General features: G+C 43.0%; 1 long non-coding RNA gene across 2 annotated transcripts in view; it reads right to left on the reverse strand.

The window, feature by feature from the left end:
- The window catches only part of LOC129386243 (uncharacterized), a 525736-nt gene that overhangs the window by 213881 nt on the left and 292842 nt on the right, over positions 1–19013 (reverse strand). The window contains exon 4 of one of the 2 annotated variants that reach the window (XR_008613688.2): positions 4642–5117. The exons of the other annotated variant lie outside the window; for it this stretch is intronic. This is a non-coding gene — a long non-coding RNA (uncharacterized lncRNA). Of the gene's footprint in view, positions 1–4641; positions 5118–19013 lie in introns of those variants that run through there. 2 annotated transcript variants of the gene reach the window in all.

Here is a 19013-nt window from a genome sequence, read left to right on the forward strand (position 1 = left end):
TCGCTGTAATTGTCTGTACATGGATACGTGCTCGAGGAAAGTGTCCTTTGTTCTTTGAATTCTGATGATACGCAGTCCCACCGGAGAGACTAACGCGCTACTTCCTAACATTCGCATAATTTCCGCGGGGGCGCGCATTTGCGACAAAAGCTCCCCAGTAATATCACAGCCATATTTGGCACCTTGGCGCAAATAACGTTGCATACAATGGGAGTGATAATACAAGCGCTACTGCAATGATTGCAACATGTGTCATAGTCGAGTTATCTATTGGGATAAGGGCAAGCCGAATGCACATCGAGTAGTGTAAACAACATTGCGTTAGTTTCATATAAGCATAAATTATCTGAGAATATTTGCCGCGGATAAGTGTATTCGCATTGATCCGCAGGTTGAGAAACCATGACCGTGAAAGCTTTGGTATAGCAGCTGTCTGTAACGGCAATTCTTCGGAATTTTCGGAACTAATGCTTCGTAACGTGGGACGCCCAGAAGAACCATACTTTTGCATTTGCAAACCGACTTGTTCATGTAACACGATTATCGCGCGAGACAAATCTGTTCGCGCAACTAGGCACATCAACATCGCCAAGTGTTTCCTATCAGTGCGGCTCCACCGCGTAGCGGAAACGCACTACGGGCACGAATCTATTAAGAGGGTCACTAAACACCTCGTAAAGTTATCTTCCTGTAATTGCATGCATTCTTTATTTTATGTAGTTCATGCAAATTTATGTTTATGCATTTATAATACATCCCTTGAGGGTTTACCGTTTGGTGTAGCGTTGTTTATAATCACCGAGTCTAATAGAATTGCTTTTCTTGTAGATGCGTTTCTCTCATATTTCGGCCGTGTATTGTTTCTCATTCGTTTAAATATATTTTCTGTTCCCAATCAATCGTCTTTGAAAAATGTGTAGAGCACAGTTTAGGCTTGAGCGCAGCGACGACGTTGCCTAAAGGAATGTTTGCTTCGTCTGATCATGCAGTGCTTGTAAGAAATATGGTTTGTCAATACGCCATGCGTCATGCCACTTCCTAATGAAAAAGCTCTCCTTGTGATTAGGAAAGCCGTCACTAATATATATATGTGCTCCCTTGGAAAGAGGCACGTGATAAATAATATACAAGGGGTGCAGCACGCTTATGATTGCCGAGAATCGGGGTGCCGCGAAAGACAGTGTGTCGTCTGGCTCATCAATTAAGCCCGTCGTCAGAGGCGTGTGCGGACGTGCATGTGGGACAATGGTGACTTTGCGTGGTTGGTTTATCTGTGTTCATTGTGCAGGTGGTTTCGCAGAGAGCAAAAGGGATGTAACGAACGGGAGAGGGGAGAAGTGCAGTTGTTTGACGAGACAGAAGACTATTGCAGATATATCGACCACATACTTGCGACAAATTTTGTGGCGAGTTTCTTGTCAACAAGCAAATTTGATATTCATCACACTATTCGCTATTTTTGAGGCGCTAGGACTCAAACGAGTTAAGTACATCCCAGCTGTCACAGCCCTCGTGTCTCATCATACTTATATAGTACGATTTATTGCTCTCAGGCTACATTCTTTTCTATGCGAGGAACTTCACTACGTGTTTCGTAGTGTGCCGCAATCTGCTGCATATTTCTTTTATAACACGACTTGCAGCCTCCTGCCAAAAAGTCAGTATTAAATTTATCTAATGATATGGTGCTAATGATATGTTCACGTGTCAAAGCGACTGCACTTAATTATATACACATAAGACGTCAGACCAGCTTGGGAGCGCCGAATACATCGACTTCATTCATGCAGCAGGGGCGTAATGCGCTTCCACCTGGGCAGCAGCCGTATGGAAGAAGCGCTCATATAAAAATTGGCGCAACTTCTCGCGATCACCAGGACATCGACTAAAATTCGAAAATTAAGGAAATAGGGAATTGGCGCAGGACACCTGGTTAGCACAGCATGTCTAGTTTAGAGACACGTGTACATTTGAAGACTGTACTTTCTCTCGTGGTGCAGCTGGCCAAGAACATGCTCTTTCCTTTTTCATATATTGTACGGCATTCTGTTTCATGTTGATTCAGCCAGTTAAACTAAATATCAGCCATATATCGCTTTCTACTAGGTGTCCCCTTTTCTCTACAGCCAGAGTCAACTCTGGCTGTAATAAATATAAATCAATAAATATAAATATAAATAAATAAATAAATAAATAAATAAATTAAGAATAAATAAATAAATATAAATAAATAAAAAATATAACCATATCTTGAGGGGCGTCTCTTTTAATCTAAACCGTAGTGTATCTCATAGCGGAAGTCTCCGTCGATCTTCGTGCAAGCAGTGAGTGGTACGCAGCGAGTGGGTCGATCCCGTAGGCTGTATACACTCGCAAGAACCAGCAAGCTGATAACGGAGGTTGGACACTCTCAGAATTGAGCGGTCGGTGCCTAGGGCATTGAAGCGATTCAGGCCATAAATACTGCAACATTTCATTTCATTGAAGTGATAAATCATAAACACATTATATACGCATAAGAACAGAACTCGGATGCAGAGACCGTCCATCAGCCTCTCCTTACGCCGGCCTCACGTTAATCCCTACCGTGTCTTACGCTGTCATGTCGAAGTTGCTACGTATAGCGTGCGTGGGCAGCGGTGCGCAGCCATGTCCGCTACGCCTTCCCGACTGTTGTTTATGATGTTGCCTCGAGTGCGAAGGTGCCCGCCGAAGAGATCAAGTTACTCGCAGCTATGCTTCCTCAATGCGCCATTTCGGGAGCCGCTGTGCCTCTCAGAGGGATGTCAGCGCTGGTCTATTGCAACTGAGACGCGGATAACGAGGCTACTTCAAGTTTCGCTTACGAGCCTTTGCACGCTTCCTCTTTAGCATAAAGAATAACAATAATAATAAAAATAATATATATATATATATATTGGACAAGTCCGCCAGCACAATATATTCGGCAACTCCAACGTACACCGTACTCTCTTTTTCTTCATTTTACTACCGGGGCCAACAACTTTTTCCGCGGCCAGACCTATATATATATATATATATATATATATATATATATATATATATATATATATATATATATATATATGTATATATTCATTATTTTGGAAGAGTGCTTTTTTAAGGGGCTGCTCGACTTTTCGGGTCTGAACTGAGAAAAAAGAGAAGTTGCAGAGCTGAACATATTATTAGGATGCACGCAATTAATTTTCTAGTGGTTGTGGCTGTAGAACGGCTGACTCGTGTGTGGTCTAATACGGACCAGGAGCTAACCCTTATTCATAGCCTGTTCGGTGCTTTCAATAAAGTGAGTGTCCTAATTACCTAGCATAAACCTCCCAGATTAGGTTTCTGTCTGGCGAGTTCAACAATTGCCTTGAAACGCATTGCCAACGTTGTTCGTTTTAGACCACCGTAGTGAAATACCCACATTAACGTAAGATAGGAACGGACTTCGTGATAAGATAAATTAATTACCTCTGTGAGACGCCTCCTATACGCTACGTGCCCTATGCCACATCCCTATAGATTAAGAGAACCACTTGATGTCTTAGCTAAATGTGATCGCGAAGATATCTCTTCATCACTTTCGTTTTCGCTTCGGCACCGAATTACATGGCACTGGATGGAACGAAAGTTGCAACCTTCATTTATATAATCTTGTCTGAAGATCAATAAAACTAAGCTTAATTTCCCGTGTTCATTTATAAATCGACAAATGGATTTTGAAGGCGTTTCAGGTGACTACGTCTGCGAAAGCTGCGCACAATTTAATGTAAGCCCACCATCAAAAAAGTTTGTTCTTTCTATGGCAAACCTAAGGAGACAGGCAATTTCTGTCCTTTCTTTTACCAACAGGCTGAACACAACCATAAAGCTGTAACAATTGCATTGACTTTCTCAGCGGTCGACCCTGGTATGGTACGGAATTGGCGCGAGAGCGCCCTGAGAAACGCCCGAAGACCTTTCAATGCTGCATTCTACCTTTCTACAGAAATTGTGAGCGGCCAATTATCCATTGAAAGCTTACAGTACGCAAACATACTGGTGTTGCCAACGTGCCCAGAGAAATCGCCCAGTATCATTGTGTACGGTGGTTATAGTTGAGCTAAGCTCAATGCATTCGATATTCTTGCATACCATTAAAACTGCTTTCGCTGTTTTAGTGCTCACAGCTTATATCCTTCGTACGTGTCAAGCTCCGTGAAGAATGTCCATTTTCATGAATATACTGCAGCCGCTTGTCGTTATTCAATTAGAAGCAATATCAACTTGTAATTGCGGAAAAGCGTGTTCGAAAGAAAGAGTTCCACTAGAGAACTACCCCTGTGAAGAGTGCCCGTGGCTTTGTCTCTCACCAATATTTCGGGGTGCGCTGTCTGCCAAGAAAGTGGATCATTTTTTGTGTGAGTTCACTCCACCCCCCGTCCCTCCCCTGGTAAACAGAGAGAGAAAGAGAGAGAGATAGGCAAATACGAAAGAAAGGGAGAAGCACGTAAGTTAATACAGAAAATCCATTTCTCTATTCTTTACTGGGGGACGACGAAGGAAGATAGCGTTGGTGGGGGGTGGGGGTGAGGTTAGACGGATTCGAAGAAAGCAATGCAGCTACGGAAAAAAAACATAGAGAAATTATTTCCCCCTAGATTCTCCAGCTAAAAGCTAATGCGCAGTGCATTGCAGTGCAACCAGGACGCTGTCACTTTCTGTTCTAGAAACAGAATCCTTCTATGTCGCAATCCATTTATAGCATATGTTATAGATTCCACTCAGGTGCGCATACCTGGCACGACGGGTGAATACCGGATCGGGAGAATAGCGCGCGTCAGTCCTTGTTCGTTATTTACTTTTCAACTGAAACGGAGCAGAGAGGGGACGGAATGAACCGACTACACAAAGACCTTTATACCGTCTGGCTTGCTTACTTTCGTCCCGTTCTTGGGCTGTTCTAGTTCAAAACTGGGCTGTGCCTTGGCAAAAATAAAAAAAAAGATTGAAAGATACCTTGCAGTTTGTTTTCTTGTATATTTGGTGCCAAAAAGGAACACAAATGTCGTAGTATACTGGAAACGTTTGCCACGTGCCCTTCTCTTGAAACCGGATGAGTGGGGTTGCTACTAGAAAGAACGAGAAAAAGAAAAAAATCCTTGAGCATTGACTTGTACCTAGACTAGCGTTCTTGTTTGAAAAACGCAGCTCACTCCTGTAAGCCACCACTCACAGATTGGATGGGTGTGCGCTACAACCATAACAAGAACAAAACGTTGCAAGATTCAATAGTGCAAGCGTTATGTTTGACTAGCGAACAACACTGCTAAGAATAACACAATCAAAAGCGACAGGCTTTACTGTTTGCTCAGAAACATTAAATTTGCATTATCTGTCGTTCTCATCGGCGCCAGTTACAACGAAAATTTTAAGGTTAGTCAGGTATTTTCTTATACTTGATTGCAGCACCGTCCCTGAACAATACCGGGCAAGAAAGATATTTAATTTCATTTTTTCGGTGTAGCATTATGGTGCAACATTTCCAGAGACGGTCACATTTAGAGTAAACACATGAAACACTTCCCAAGTTATGTCGAAACGAAAACTTCGATCGCGCGAGCAGAGCAAGTACATTCCCAGTGTGTTTATGAGAGGCATTCTAAGAGTGTTTTACAAGTTTATTTGTAAGTATCATGACTACGCTCTTGCTGCTTTTCATATGCCGCAGCTGTATCATAAGTATGCATTTTCTGACGAAACGAGAAAGAGAACTGGTAATAATTATCCTGAAGTTCATGCAAAGTTAACTTGCTACACTTAGCAAATCACATACGGCCGCCGAAATTTTGAAGGTGATTGCAAAAGCGCCAACCACAATTTCAACGCCCTCAGCAGACGCGTTCCCTCGATGCAGGAACGGGATTTATCGCGCCTTGTCGATCTCTTCGGCAGTCCCGTTTCAATCATCCCTTCCAAGTGACGAGGGTACGTAACTCTCAGAGGAAGTGATATTTCTCACTATTTGTAAGACTATCGGCGCCATGGATTGACATGGCGAAATTAAAGCGTAATACGCACGCCAAATACTGACAGCAATAATTCAAGTTAAGGCTTTCTGTTTGTACGCAGGATCACTTTCTATTTTTTCAGAGGAAAAGCTATGCACAGTCTCGTGGGTTTTCTTCTTAGCTGGTTGCGCTAGGCGACTTGATAATGGATATTTTTTTCCCTTGGGTGTACTGTAAACAAATAGTATTTCACACGTTGCACATCAAGGATTTCATAAGAAAACTACACAAGAGGAAGCGATATATTTAGGGAGTGATCACGCGGCATAACAGAACCGCCGAGGGCTAGGAGGAGGAGGAAGAAGAAGTATTTTAATGAATGGAAAATGTAGAGAGGTCGGCCGGATAATGGAGCATCTGGCCTGCTACTCTACGTAAGGGAAGAGGAAGAGGGGGAGAAAAAGTGTCACAATGGGGGATGATAATGGGAGGAACGTGGTGAATGACACATTACACAACTGGTATCACAGGCGTGAGTCCAGGCCCGTGTCACCTAGGAAACGTGAAAGTGCAGGTGGTGGTGGTGGTTTCCTACTCTTAATGTTGCCTTACCGGAAGGTGTTCTAGGAGAATGTTGTACGAACTTTTTGTCGGTGTTCGTGTATTCACCCTCAAGATGTCGGTGAATGAAGTCAGGGACTATGAACAAAGAGCCTGAAAGTACATACATACTTTGACGCACTTGAAGAATGAATGACAGCAAAAACAGTGTTTACGCATTCGTTATGTGTTGCTAAGCACGTAGAAATCACTTTCTCTAGACAACGACGAATAGGACACATCTTTGTTACATTCAAACCCTGCACGCAAATAAAATTATATAGAATTTGCAATACATGATTTGAAGAAACCGTAAGAAATTTGACGCCAGGAAATACGAGTAGGTCTTATATAGAACAGTGCTATAAACAGCAGTATAAGGTATAATTCCTCACCACAACAGGAATGAGCCTCTCAGGTGCTCTATTTTGCCACTACCTACCTCATAACTCTTGCAACTAAGTCCTAGCCCTCAATTCCCAGCGACTGCGGAGCACCTGACCAAGACGGCGGTCAGACTTGCAAGGCGGCAGAGAGTGCTAAGATTCTCTAGATCCAAGCAGGTCGCCACTGAAAATTGAATCTGGCTACATTTAACGGGCAAACCCCCTCGAGTGAGGGTAGCTTAACAAGACTCATCGAGGAACTATCATGCATTATATGGGATATCATTGGTCTTAGTGAGGTTAGGAGAACTAGTGAGGCTTATATAGTACTGACCAACGGCCACGTTCTCTGCTACATAGGTCTTACAAATAAAAAGGAGTACAAGGTAGGGTTTCTAATTCATAGCAACATAGTAGACAACATTGGTAATACTATAGTAATAAAAAAAGGGTAGTTGTCGTCGTAATAAAGCTAAATAGAATATATAGATGAACTGTAGTACAGTTCTAGGCTCTATAGTCTCTACTCATGATGACGAAGAAATAGAATTGTTTTAAGAAGGTGTTGAATTAGCAATGAGGAAGGAGCAAGCTCAATATAGTGTAGTCATCGGCGACTGTAATGCGAAGGTGCGGGAAAATCGGGCGAGAGAACAGGTGATCGGCAACTACGACATCGACTCTAGAAATAGTAGACGAGAGATGTTCGTAGAAATGGCGGAAATAATTTGCGAATTAGCGTAATAACAGGAAGTGGGCCTGGAAAAGCCCTAACAGCGACACACGAAATAAAATCGATTTTATACTCTTTGCTCTCTCAGCAAAGGGCAGAATGTAGAAGTGTTAGGTAGAGTTAAGGGCAGTAGCCATAGGGTAGTGAGGCCTTCTTTTTTTCAATTTGAAGAGAGAAACAGTAAAATAAGTAAAGAAGAAACAGGTCAACCTAGACGCAGTAAGGATCAACGCAGACACGTACGGGCTGATGCTTGCAAATAAATACGCAACCTTAGAACAGGAAGATGAAGTTAACACAGAGTTGATGAATGAAACCGCAACTAGGCTGATATCACAAGCAGCTATTGAAGTGGGAGGTAGGGCAACAAGGCCACCAGTAGGTAAGTTCTTCCAAGTAACAAAGAGCCTAATAAAGAAACTTAAAAGCATGAAAGTGTCTAACTCAACAAATCAGACGGAATTTATTGAACTGGCAAAGCTGACAAGCAAGAAGAAAATAAGTGATACTCGAAATTATAACATTGGAAAGAGAGAGGAAGCAGTAAAAAATTGGTGCAGCATGAAATAGATGAGAAGAAAACTTGGCATAGTAGAACTCAAGATGTATGCAGGGAAATATAAGCAGAATAATCTCGTCATAAATTTAGATTATGTAATAAACGCCACAGAGAACTTCTATACAGGCCTATGCAATACTCAGAACAGCCACGCAATCTTCAATGGAAGTAGTAGCGAACAATATACGGAGGCTACTTGTCTAAGCAGCGAGAGAGAGAGAGAGAGAGAGAGAGAGAGAGAGAGAGAGAGCAAAGGCAGGGAGATTAACCAGACGCACGTCCGGTTTGCTAGCCGGCACTGGGGGAAGGGGTATGGGAACTTGAGGTATTTCAACAGCGCTTTCGTGGCTTTCCGTGCCATCGATGCGTACGGCCATGGTGCAAGGATCTTCGTTTCGGAGACAGGTCTAGAGCCCAGCTGGTTCAATGATGTCCGGAGAGCTTTAAGTTCGACTTCGTGCTGGGGACAGAGACATAGGATGTGTTCAATCGTTTCTATGGTTCTACAAAAGTCGCACATGGGCGCGTCCGCCATCCCAATGCGGAACGAGTAGGCCTTCGTAAACGACACCCCAAGCCAGAGGCGGCACTATATTGTCGCCTCAGAGCGGGAGACTTTCGATGGCACATGTAGGTTTAAGGATGAAGTTAGAAGGGCTTTATAATATACCTCCCGGGAAAAGGTGGCAGGAAAAAATGGAATAAAGTCAGTTTAATCAAAGATGGAGGAATACTACAAAAGCTTGTGGCCCTTTATAAGCAATGCTTCGCGGCTTCTAGTGTACCAGAGAGCTGGAAGAATGCGAACATTATGCGAATCTTGCGAATCTATATGAGGGCAGACGCTAAAGAATTGACGAACTATAGGCCTACTATAACTTGCCTTCCGTACTGTGTGAATTATTCGCAAAGCTAATTTCCAATAGAATCAGCGCAACAATAACTTCAATCAACCATGAAAACAGGCTGGCTTCATTAAGGGGTGCTGAAAAGTGGATCTCATCCATGTCATCAATTATGTAAATGAGAAATCTGCTTGGTACAAACAACTTCTCTATATGGATTTATAAGTTATGTAAAGGCACCTCATTGAGTAGAAACGTGAGCAGTCATGAAGGCATTGCGTAATCAAGGAGTAAAACAAGCTTGCGTTAATACCTTCGTAAATATCTACAAATACTCGAGAGCTATCTTAATTCCCGACAGCAAAAGTGAAGAATAACTATCGAAAAATAAGACAGGCAAGGAATCTTATTTAATCACTTTGTTTACTTCTTGACGAGCGAAGCAGCAAACGCAGAAATATGTACCTCATGCTTTGCTTTCGACGCGTAACTGCGCTGGATCTAGCCACGACAAGCCCACATGGTGAAAGCTTATTCGTTAACACTCTTCCTGTGGGTAAAAGCTGCCGTTTACGAGCAGCTTTTACCCACAACCTCCTCCATCATCCCGATGGAAATAAAGATTATTATTATTATTATTATTATCATTATTATTATTATTATTATTATTATTATTATTATTATTATTATTATTATTATTATTATTATTAAAAATGACTTGGCCCGTGACGCAGCGTAAGCGTACAGTTTACGATTCCGTGTTGCAAATGTGGCGAACATGCTTCTCTTCTGCTGTAGCTTTTTCTGACGCAAGCCACTTCTAGCTGTTTCGAATACTTAAACATACCTAAATCATTATCAGTGCTCATATCAGTGAAGAATACAGTGCGCATCAAGTACCATGCCATTAGAATTAACTACAGGCAATGTAATGTCTTGATAACCTTCGAAGTAGTCTGCCATAATTATATGTTTCTCAAACAGGAGTTTTGAATATGCGGGGCATTTTGTGCTAAAGATGGACAAGAAATTGATGAATTAGGTTAACCATGTAGACTGCATTGCATAAGTGTTAGTGTGGCTGAAAAAAAAGGATCTTGTAGGTTGCCTCAACCAGCCCCCTCTACGTAACAGAAAAGCTAAGAAAGAGTTTGAGGATACTTAAGCTTCGTCTTTATGAGTGGAACGCGATAGTATTCAAAGATCCCCAACTGCTTCACACTTCCCGGCAACTGCAGCTAATGTAACAGTAACGTTTACCTGGAAACGTGGGCGGCGAACGCTATGCCCGAAGGCGAGCTTTCTGGTAGAAACACCTGCTCTTGCGTGGGCCGATACCGGAGGTGTGCACAGCCGTGTCAAAAGAATTGCATCGTTTTCAGGTTTCTGTTATTCTTTCGGACTTTCATTATTCAAGTCTGAGAAGGTTTACCATAAAAGGCATGCGATGTCGGTGTTTCGTTTCATGACATTTGTTTCTGGGCTGTCATTCTCAATATTCCGAGGAATAACGTTCTCAAGAATGTAAGACAGTGTATGAGCAACTTTAGTGAAAGAATGGTCACACCGCATATCATATATCAAGGCGTGGCATATACATATACCTAAACTTAAACGGAAATTTTCTGATACGGACAACGCCGCCAACGCTGACACTGGATTTTCTGCAACACCGGGCCTTTGATGCTATCACGTTAAAATTGGTTTCAGTAATAAACAATACTTGGGGATTGCATTATTACCATCACTAAAACAGAACCTTTAGGCCGGATTCACACTTATAAGAAAAATTCTTGTGGTTGAATCGCTCTTGCAGGGATCTCAAGAACCAAATGCGTCGTACTTCAGTCCGAGCTCAGTGTAGCGCTGATATCCTAAAGACCAGCGCATTTTTCGTCTAAAATATCCATCAAAACGTTTCCGCGCCCCAGTTATGAAGCTGAAATGTTAAAAAGTTATCGCCTTTAAAGACAGGCATATGTATATCACTCCAATAACGAAAAAAAAGAGCTGCCTGTTAGCAAAAATTATGTTCCAACATTGTAATTTGATCACGGGGGCGCCGTACATCTGGCTCCATTTACCAAAATAAATCAATGACCGGAAACATCAATTGCAGAACAATAAATCAATCAATTGAATAGCGAAAACGCTCTTATTGCTCGTCAATCGTAGGAATCAAAACCGCAACAGAAGCCCACAATCAAACAGTTCTGCTGGGTCAATTCGTTTGAGTTCACCCGGCACAGCTGCTTCTATAGACCAGGATTAGCGTAAGATACTTATGGAGTGGAGGTCCCAGCCGCGACAATAAAGGTCGCGCCTTTTTTTTTTTCGCCGGAATTAATAACATTAGGTTGCCCCGAGCCAGACTGAAACACTGCCTCGGCAATCGTGTGGGGCTCTCAGCGTGGCTCTTCGTGACGTAATCAAAGCAAACGCTCGTAACAGTGGTACTGGGAAGTGTACAATTATATCTTCCTTGCTCGCTAACAAGACGCACACCAGTACCCAATGACGTCTGTCTTTCCGCTCAAGAATAAGCGAAAGATCGGCCGGAAACACCGTTGCAAGACAGGCGGTCTCCGAACCAGGATATATCGGAAACGATGCAATCTTTGGGACAGCGTGTTCCTTATAAATTAAGGTCGCATCAAGCGCCAGCTTGTTTCGTTATCCTTGCTTGTGTCAGCGACATTGAGCAGAGATAAGAGAACTGAGGGCTCAATGATTTTCTAGGTGGAACACTGACAAAGATTGCGGAAGACCGAGGATAAGTGAGAATGATTGATCACAACAGCTTTAGCTTATAGTGATCAATTATTTACGAAGAGGTCTGTCCAGGGCGGACAAGCGGAAGATGTGACGATCTAGACAGGTATAGAACAGGTGCAGAGACAGGAGACTTCCCGCACTCGCTAAGCTCCAGAGATGTCCCCGAAACTGCTGTTTTCTTTTTTTTGTATGTTCGTAAAATTGCATCATGTTTCAATACCGAAAAAGGTGCCAGCCGGATCAGAGGTGACCAGATCTCCTATTGACTGCCCTTTCGTCAAAGCTTAACGACTACAGCTTTCGTGGCTGTTAATTCTTGTCGTGATGCTCGGAAGCATGTGGCTCCGAGGTTTGCAATTTCGGTGAATATTATAGTGAACGGAGAAAGTGATCAAGTTTGCTTATTGTGAGGCGCTGCAATTTCTAGTTGCAAAAATAGATTAACGAAAACGTCATACATGCAGCAAAGACGTACTTCTGGCTGTCTCATTACTTCCTTAGACTGTCTTTTTTTTTACAGCTAAACGTCCAGGTGTGTTACTCAGTCGTCCGAATGCGTGCCTCTCAGTGTTAAGACTGCAGGCTTTACTTCTTCCTGAAAATTTTCGCGCTGTCTCAAGTTGCTCTTCTCGCGGTCTTCCGCATCGCTGTAATTGCTACACAATTAAATTTCAATTGAAGACATTTTTTTTAATTTCCTTTTTATTGAGCGACACTGGAATGCTGCCTGTGTTTTATATATATATATATATATTTGTCGTCTTTCTTTTAAGCTCATGAAGACGTAGATGAAGAATAATGTGACACTACTCTTATGCTTCACCGTAACAATCTCGTTGCAATAGTGACAATTTTTGTGACAGCGACACCAGCGCAAGAATGATTGTCACGAATTTCTCCCAAAACGAACAAATATGTTGTTTTCCTTTAACTGACGAGCTACTGCTTATTATCGAGCCACTAGCCTTTAAATGTAATAATTGGGGCATGGCTGAGTAGGTGTACACGCATGCCATGGCGCCGTTGGTAGGGCTTCCAGCTAGACCCCGGGAGGTGCGCCGTTCGCTACCCACCGCCGGGCACCCACCAGCTTATCAGATGTGTACAAGCAGCGCGCCTGCCAGGCGTCCGGTTTTACGGGGTCGCTTTGCATAGGAGATGTTCGCAAGACCACTATGCTCGCTTTTCAAAAGCTCAAACAAACAAAGCAACACACCACTGTCTCAAAGGATGTACGCCAGTCCGATGCAGCAGCGCGTAAAAGATGTTTCAGGCAATGCGAATGACGTTTCTAGTACAGACGAGGCAAGCCAGAAAGTTGTCTTAAAGGAACACCAAGGATAATAGCAGGTGTGTTGAAAGAAACCCAGCCTTTGCCTCCTCCGATTGTAGGAGCTTCTACAGCCTTTCACTTCGAAAAGGCGAATTATTGAGCCTGTTCGGATTAGAATGTCGTGTTACCAGTGCAGGCGGACGCGATCGTATACCACAAGAGTCGACAGCCAAACGCCGCACTAAATATGTATGTGGCATTGTTGGGCGTAAAATGCTGCCTCTGTATCTTGCTGCCGTATTCCTGTCTGTCTTCGATCACGCCTTTCTTTTCAATGTTATGCAATTTTAACACTTCGCTAATGCTATCAACCTGTTGGGAGTGGCGACACTAGGAATAGTTTTCCTCCTTCTATTTGGGGACTCCTACCTAGAAATCACGTCGGCAGACCCAATCAGCGTCGCTCTGCCGTCTGCTTGCCTTCTGATTAGCTCAAATAATAGAACGGCCCCGGAAAGGCGTCGGTTCCGCCGGGTTAGAGCCCGTGACCGGGACGAATTTTATTCTTCTTCGGAGTTTTGTGAGAAGCCCGTATAGGTCTTCTTTGTCGCTTCAAGATCCTTTCAGGCGAACGACAATTTTCCCTATCAAGATGACTCGGCTACCTACCAGCTTTCCTTTCTTTTTCTAACATAAGGGCCAAAAGGTGAGGAAACGTTAATGTTAACATTGCTAACACATGCTTACGAAATGTTCTAGAATGTATTACATTGACCTGAAGGGTGTCAGACGTTCATATATTCTACTAACATATATATATATATATATATATATATATATATATATATATATATATATATATATATATATATATATATATATATATGCTAACTGTTTCACTAAATAAAAGAGAATTTGTTGTCGTGCATGATTGTGTCTCAGCGCCTGTAGAGTCGCAGCTCTCTTTATGCATTTCTTTGTTCTTTTTTTTAAACGTAGCCAGCGCATTGAATGTAATTCTACTCTTCTCACTAACGAACGGGCTGAGCGAGTTCAACAGTCTAACAGCGGGAATGACAAAAAAAGTGCACGCATCTGCTAGTCCAATGCCAAAAGAGCCAGAGAACGTTGCAGAACTACTTGCCCCCATCGTTTCGCCCATAAAAAAGTAAAAAAACGTACGTACACATTCGCATTTTCAGAAAAAAAACACAGCTAATGCATAAAAGAAAAAAAGCAGATATTTGTGACGATGAAAAGAATCAAGTCAAATATGAATTAAGGCCCATACTTTTTGTATAGATCGCTGTGACGCTGCCAGCAAGAGCGTCAATCATTGCTTACTCAGCAGCGAACAATAATGCGGGTGTCAGGGTGCTTGTGAATACGACAGCGAGATTAGTGCTACTTCCTTTCCTTTCTCGACAGCTCGCCTCTACCATGTTTGTTGCGCCTTTTCTCGCGTCGGACATCGCTCCAGATGACTGATCGTCGCAGCGGAAGCAATATGTCACGCAGCAGGTTCCTCCTGAAAAATGGGTTCTTTCCAGCGAGAACGTTCGGTCTTTTGTCAGGACAAATCGCACTTCGAAAGCGGATAGTAAAAAATAAAGCGGATCCGACGCCCTGTGGGAATCGATGTTATGCGAAGCATTTTGCTGGTAGCTGGGTACCCAGCTTTGTTTGGGCTTACGCAAAGCGTTACCACGTGGACCAACTTGTTTGTGTAAGACGAGCAGCTATGCGTCTCCCTCGAGCGTGTGCGTGGCGACACAAGCTAGACGACAGTGACGACGATCCTAGGACGCCAACGGCATGATTTCTACGCCGGATATAAGACGAGACCTTGACATATGCTGACTGCTGGGTCCTACATAAGCACTAAACGAGGGCAAGCGAGATAAACATGAATTGTGACGTCGTCCGCGACCTGTTACGCGATCGTACGTATGTGTGGCTGATGTCATGGGGTCTATGTTAACAAAACGATGGCATTTGCTCTCTGGCGATGAAACGTTGAAGCGGGATCAACCTGGTTCCATCATGAAGGTGGTACAACGTCGCAAACTATCTACGTAGCGTTATCTGCTACTAGGAAAGTACTGACGAATGTGAGTCGATCTGGCAAACGGGTGTGGCCTAAAACAGAGGCTCAAATCGCGAGCTGTCACGAGGAAACAACACGAGAAACTGGCACCTGGCACCCGTGCCGGACAAGTTACAGAGTTACAAGAGTTACATACTAAGCTTCTGCACGATAGGAGCATGCGTGCGATCGTGGCCAAGTGTTACATAGGCAATGAAGAAAGAAAAAAAGCGATCTTGACCTAGAGCATTGGGCTACGACCGACATTCGATTCCACTTTCGGTCACCATTTTTTTTACACATATGCAAAACGAGGCGACACAGAAAATACCTACCTATCTGCCTACCTACCTATCAACCACAAAGCGCCTTGAATGAGGCAAAGAATACTTCGCATTAAAATATCACAGTGACTGATATGATGCTCTGAATCTAGGCTCCAACTTGTGTTCTGCTTATACGGACGGAACATTTCCTTGTGCAAGATTGTCTTTGCGCCTTCAGCATCGTAACATTCCCTTCTTTTAACGTTGTCAACACTTATAATGTCATTCTACTGATCGTTGCAGCTGGCACAACGCCTCAAACACAAATTACTAAACACCAGAAATCGTACCATGAGAAGCCAACAACCAAAGACACAAAGGACAACACAGGGGAAATTACTTGTACTTATCTATTGAATTAAAGAAAGAAATATTAATGGCAATGAAAGGGGATAAAAAAAAAACTTTCAGTAGGTGGAGATTGATCCCACGTCTTCGAATTACTCGGTGCGATGTCGTTGGGCGCTATGTGTCCACTTCCACCGACGAAATGCCGTGTCAGGGGCCCAACGCTACGACGAAGTAAATTCGGCGGCCCGTCGGCACTGAAGCGCCAGGCCAACGCCGCAGACAGCAAAGAAATAACGCACGCTGCTCGCGGGCCGGACCGGCGGTGAACTTGGAGACGTGACGAAAGGCAGGAGGGGTGGGGCGGCGACATCGACGGCACAGACGCTCCTTTTCCAGCCAGTTTCGGTTTCAAGGAGCCTGCCAAGGGGAACTAATTGTTCGCGTAGCTCCCACATGAAATCCGCTATCCAAAATTTAATCTTCGGCACAGGTAGTGTCCAGGACGGGCCCCAAAGTACTCATTTGCTTCAGCCCGCATATTGCTGATAATTAGAAAGTTAATCACCATAACGTCACTAATTACGCACGTAATTGGGGGAATTACATTGTATCTAGAGGCTGCCTGTTCGTGCACTCGAATGGTCAACATTATTTTACCGTGGCTTATATTTTCTAACTTTAAGAAGGCGCAGCTAAAAAAAAAACACCCCGTATATCATTTGTAACGCATCGTGGTGCAGGTCAATGGCTATGGCATTGCGCGACTGACCTTGAGGTTACGGGTTCGATCCCAACCATTGCGGCCGCATTTTGATGTGGGCGAAATGCAAAGACGTTCATGCGCTTATATTAGGTGCAGCTCAAAACCTTGTTCCTTTTTTATTTACAAGATACTGCCGACTTTAACAAGTCCAAACACAGAGGGCAGAACAAAAGGGAACATTAAATGTAATCTTTACAAGTAGAGAGAAACGTAAAAGATAAAAAAGGCTGTACGTACACTTTTCATGACTATTGCATGCCACCTCATGGTGTCGCGAGAATGATTCGGTAAAAATAAAAGGACAAGCTAGGTTGGCATGTTCTGCTGTCGCATGAATCAGAAAATGACACTTAACACGAACACTGGGAATCTAAAGCCGATTGCAAGGAAAAAAAAAAGTACGCGTCCACCCACATTACAACAAAAGCTAGAAGTAAACGCAAACATGTGAGGGATATTTGCTACAGATTGGCGGTGTGGCAGATAGCTAGGTATAAAAGTGTTGATAAATGTAATACTCAACGGCCTGATAGAGGACCATAAGTTCCTTAGGCTGACCCCGTACACGGGTGACGGGGGCTCTGAGATTATGAAAACTAGCGAAAGCGAACATTTAAATAGACAGACTGCTTGCCACTCTTTGATCCCTAAAACCCACACGCGCCTTTGTTCGCTCCCAGTTCGCCGTACAAGGCTGTTATTAGTTTCGTGTCAGGGCTGCCACTCATTTCAGCGGGCTTTCAATGAAAAGAAAAGAACAAAGCAGATACAGCACTGTTAGGGGAGTTCCACTGATGGTGTTTCTGGACGGTCATTTATTACGTGAGTAAATTGCGCAAAGCGCTTTCACGATGGCTAATCGAACTCTCCAAAAGAAACTACCACAATAAATAAAAATTGACTAGTAGTGATGGAGTGTCCTTCGTATAAATGGTTTTCGCAGCAACCAAGGACTCGTCGACAGTTGTTTATCTTGAGAAGAAGCAGAAAAAAGGACAGGAAAGAGCCGAGAGATACCACAGAAAAGCTCAGAATTCAGACCCATCTATTCGTTTTGACCATTTGGATTTATCAGACTCATCTACGCATTTCGGGACATGTACAATGTCATAGGCTGCTCGTGGTATCCCTCGAACAGTACCGCAAGAAGTTAAGATAGCAGGCACGTTTTATTATTGTTACAAAATATTTTATTCGCTTAATTAGGATAGGTAAACAGTTCTTTTTCCATTCAGTCCTTAGTGCAGCTCAGTTATGTTACTTGTTATTTGTTGTAGTCATGGGATCATGGACATGCGTATGTACATTATTATTATTATTATTATTATTATTATTATTATTATTATTATTATTATTATTATTATTATTATTTTGCACTGCTGATATTTGACGTATTGTTCAGTGCACTGGGCCACTACCAAATGTAGGCCATTGGCCAGTCCAGATATCTATCTATTGCTATTGTTTTAGCAATAAAACTGATTAATTGATTGATTGATTGATTGATTGATTGATTGATTGATTGATTGATTGATTGATTGATTGATTGATTGATTGATTGATTGATTGATTGATTGATTGATTGATTGATTGATTGATTGATCCCATGCGCCGCACATGATTGTGTTAACGTGGGAAAATTTGCATTGAATAAGGAAACTGCACATAAGCAGAAAGCAGACAACATTATTGCACAGGAAACGAGAAGTCTAAAAGCCCTTAGGAGAAAGCCGTATCTTGATGCAATTTTGCTAATGATTTCAGTATTTTGCCGCTGTATCACATGTTCCATACAGCCCTCAGCGATTCGATATCTACGCAACCCTCGTTTATTTCTTTTTTTTCTTCAGAGCTTTCTTCTGGTCACATCTTCTGTGCTGGCCTATGGCCAACGTTTGAGAATGAAATTTGAAATTATGGTATAGGTTGTAGCGTCCAAACGCAAGAGGTGGTCCATGAGAGACATCGCACTGTGAGGCTTTGGGTTAATTTACACCACCCAGGCTTCATAATCGTGCACCTAAATCTGACTACAGGAGCGCTGTTGCATTTCATCCACCGCGGCTTCGAATCGGACCACATCGTCGGAATCAGCCGTAGAACGTGCCATAGCCACCGTTTAAAATTTAAACGCAGGGCTTCCAGTCCACGGGTGTGTGGTTGAGCTGTTCTTACAAGTGTCGACGCCATGTACGTATATGCTTGTTCGGAGAGAAAAAAACAAAACAAAGCAAACGTTTTAGCTGAATATGTTAATAACAGCTTACGCTATAAAACTGAAAGAGAGCTGATGAGCAATGCTGAGATTGCGAACATCCCTAATGGCTTCGGGTGCTCTCTCCTGTGACTTTATACTTTCTGTTTTAGCAGACAACACCAA

Source organism: Dermacentor andersoni, chromosome 4 (genome assembly GCF_023375885.2).
Source record: "Dermacentor andersoni chromosome 4, qqDerAnde1_hic_scaffold, whole genome shotgun sequence".
NCBI lineage: Eukaryota > Metazoa > Arthropoda > Arachnida > Ixodida > Ixodidae > Dermacentor > Dermacentor andersoni.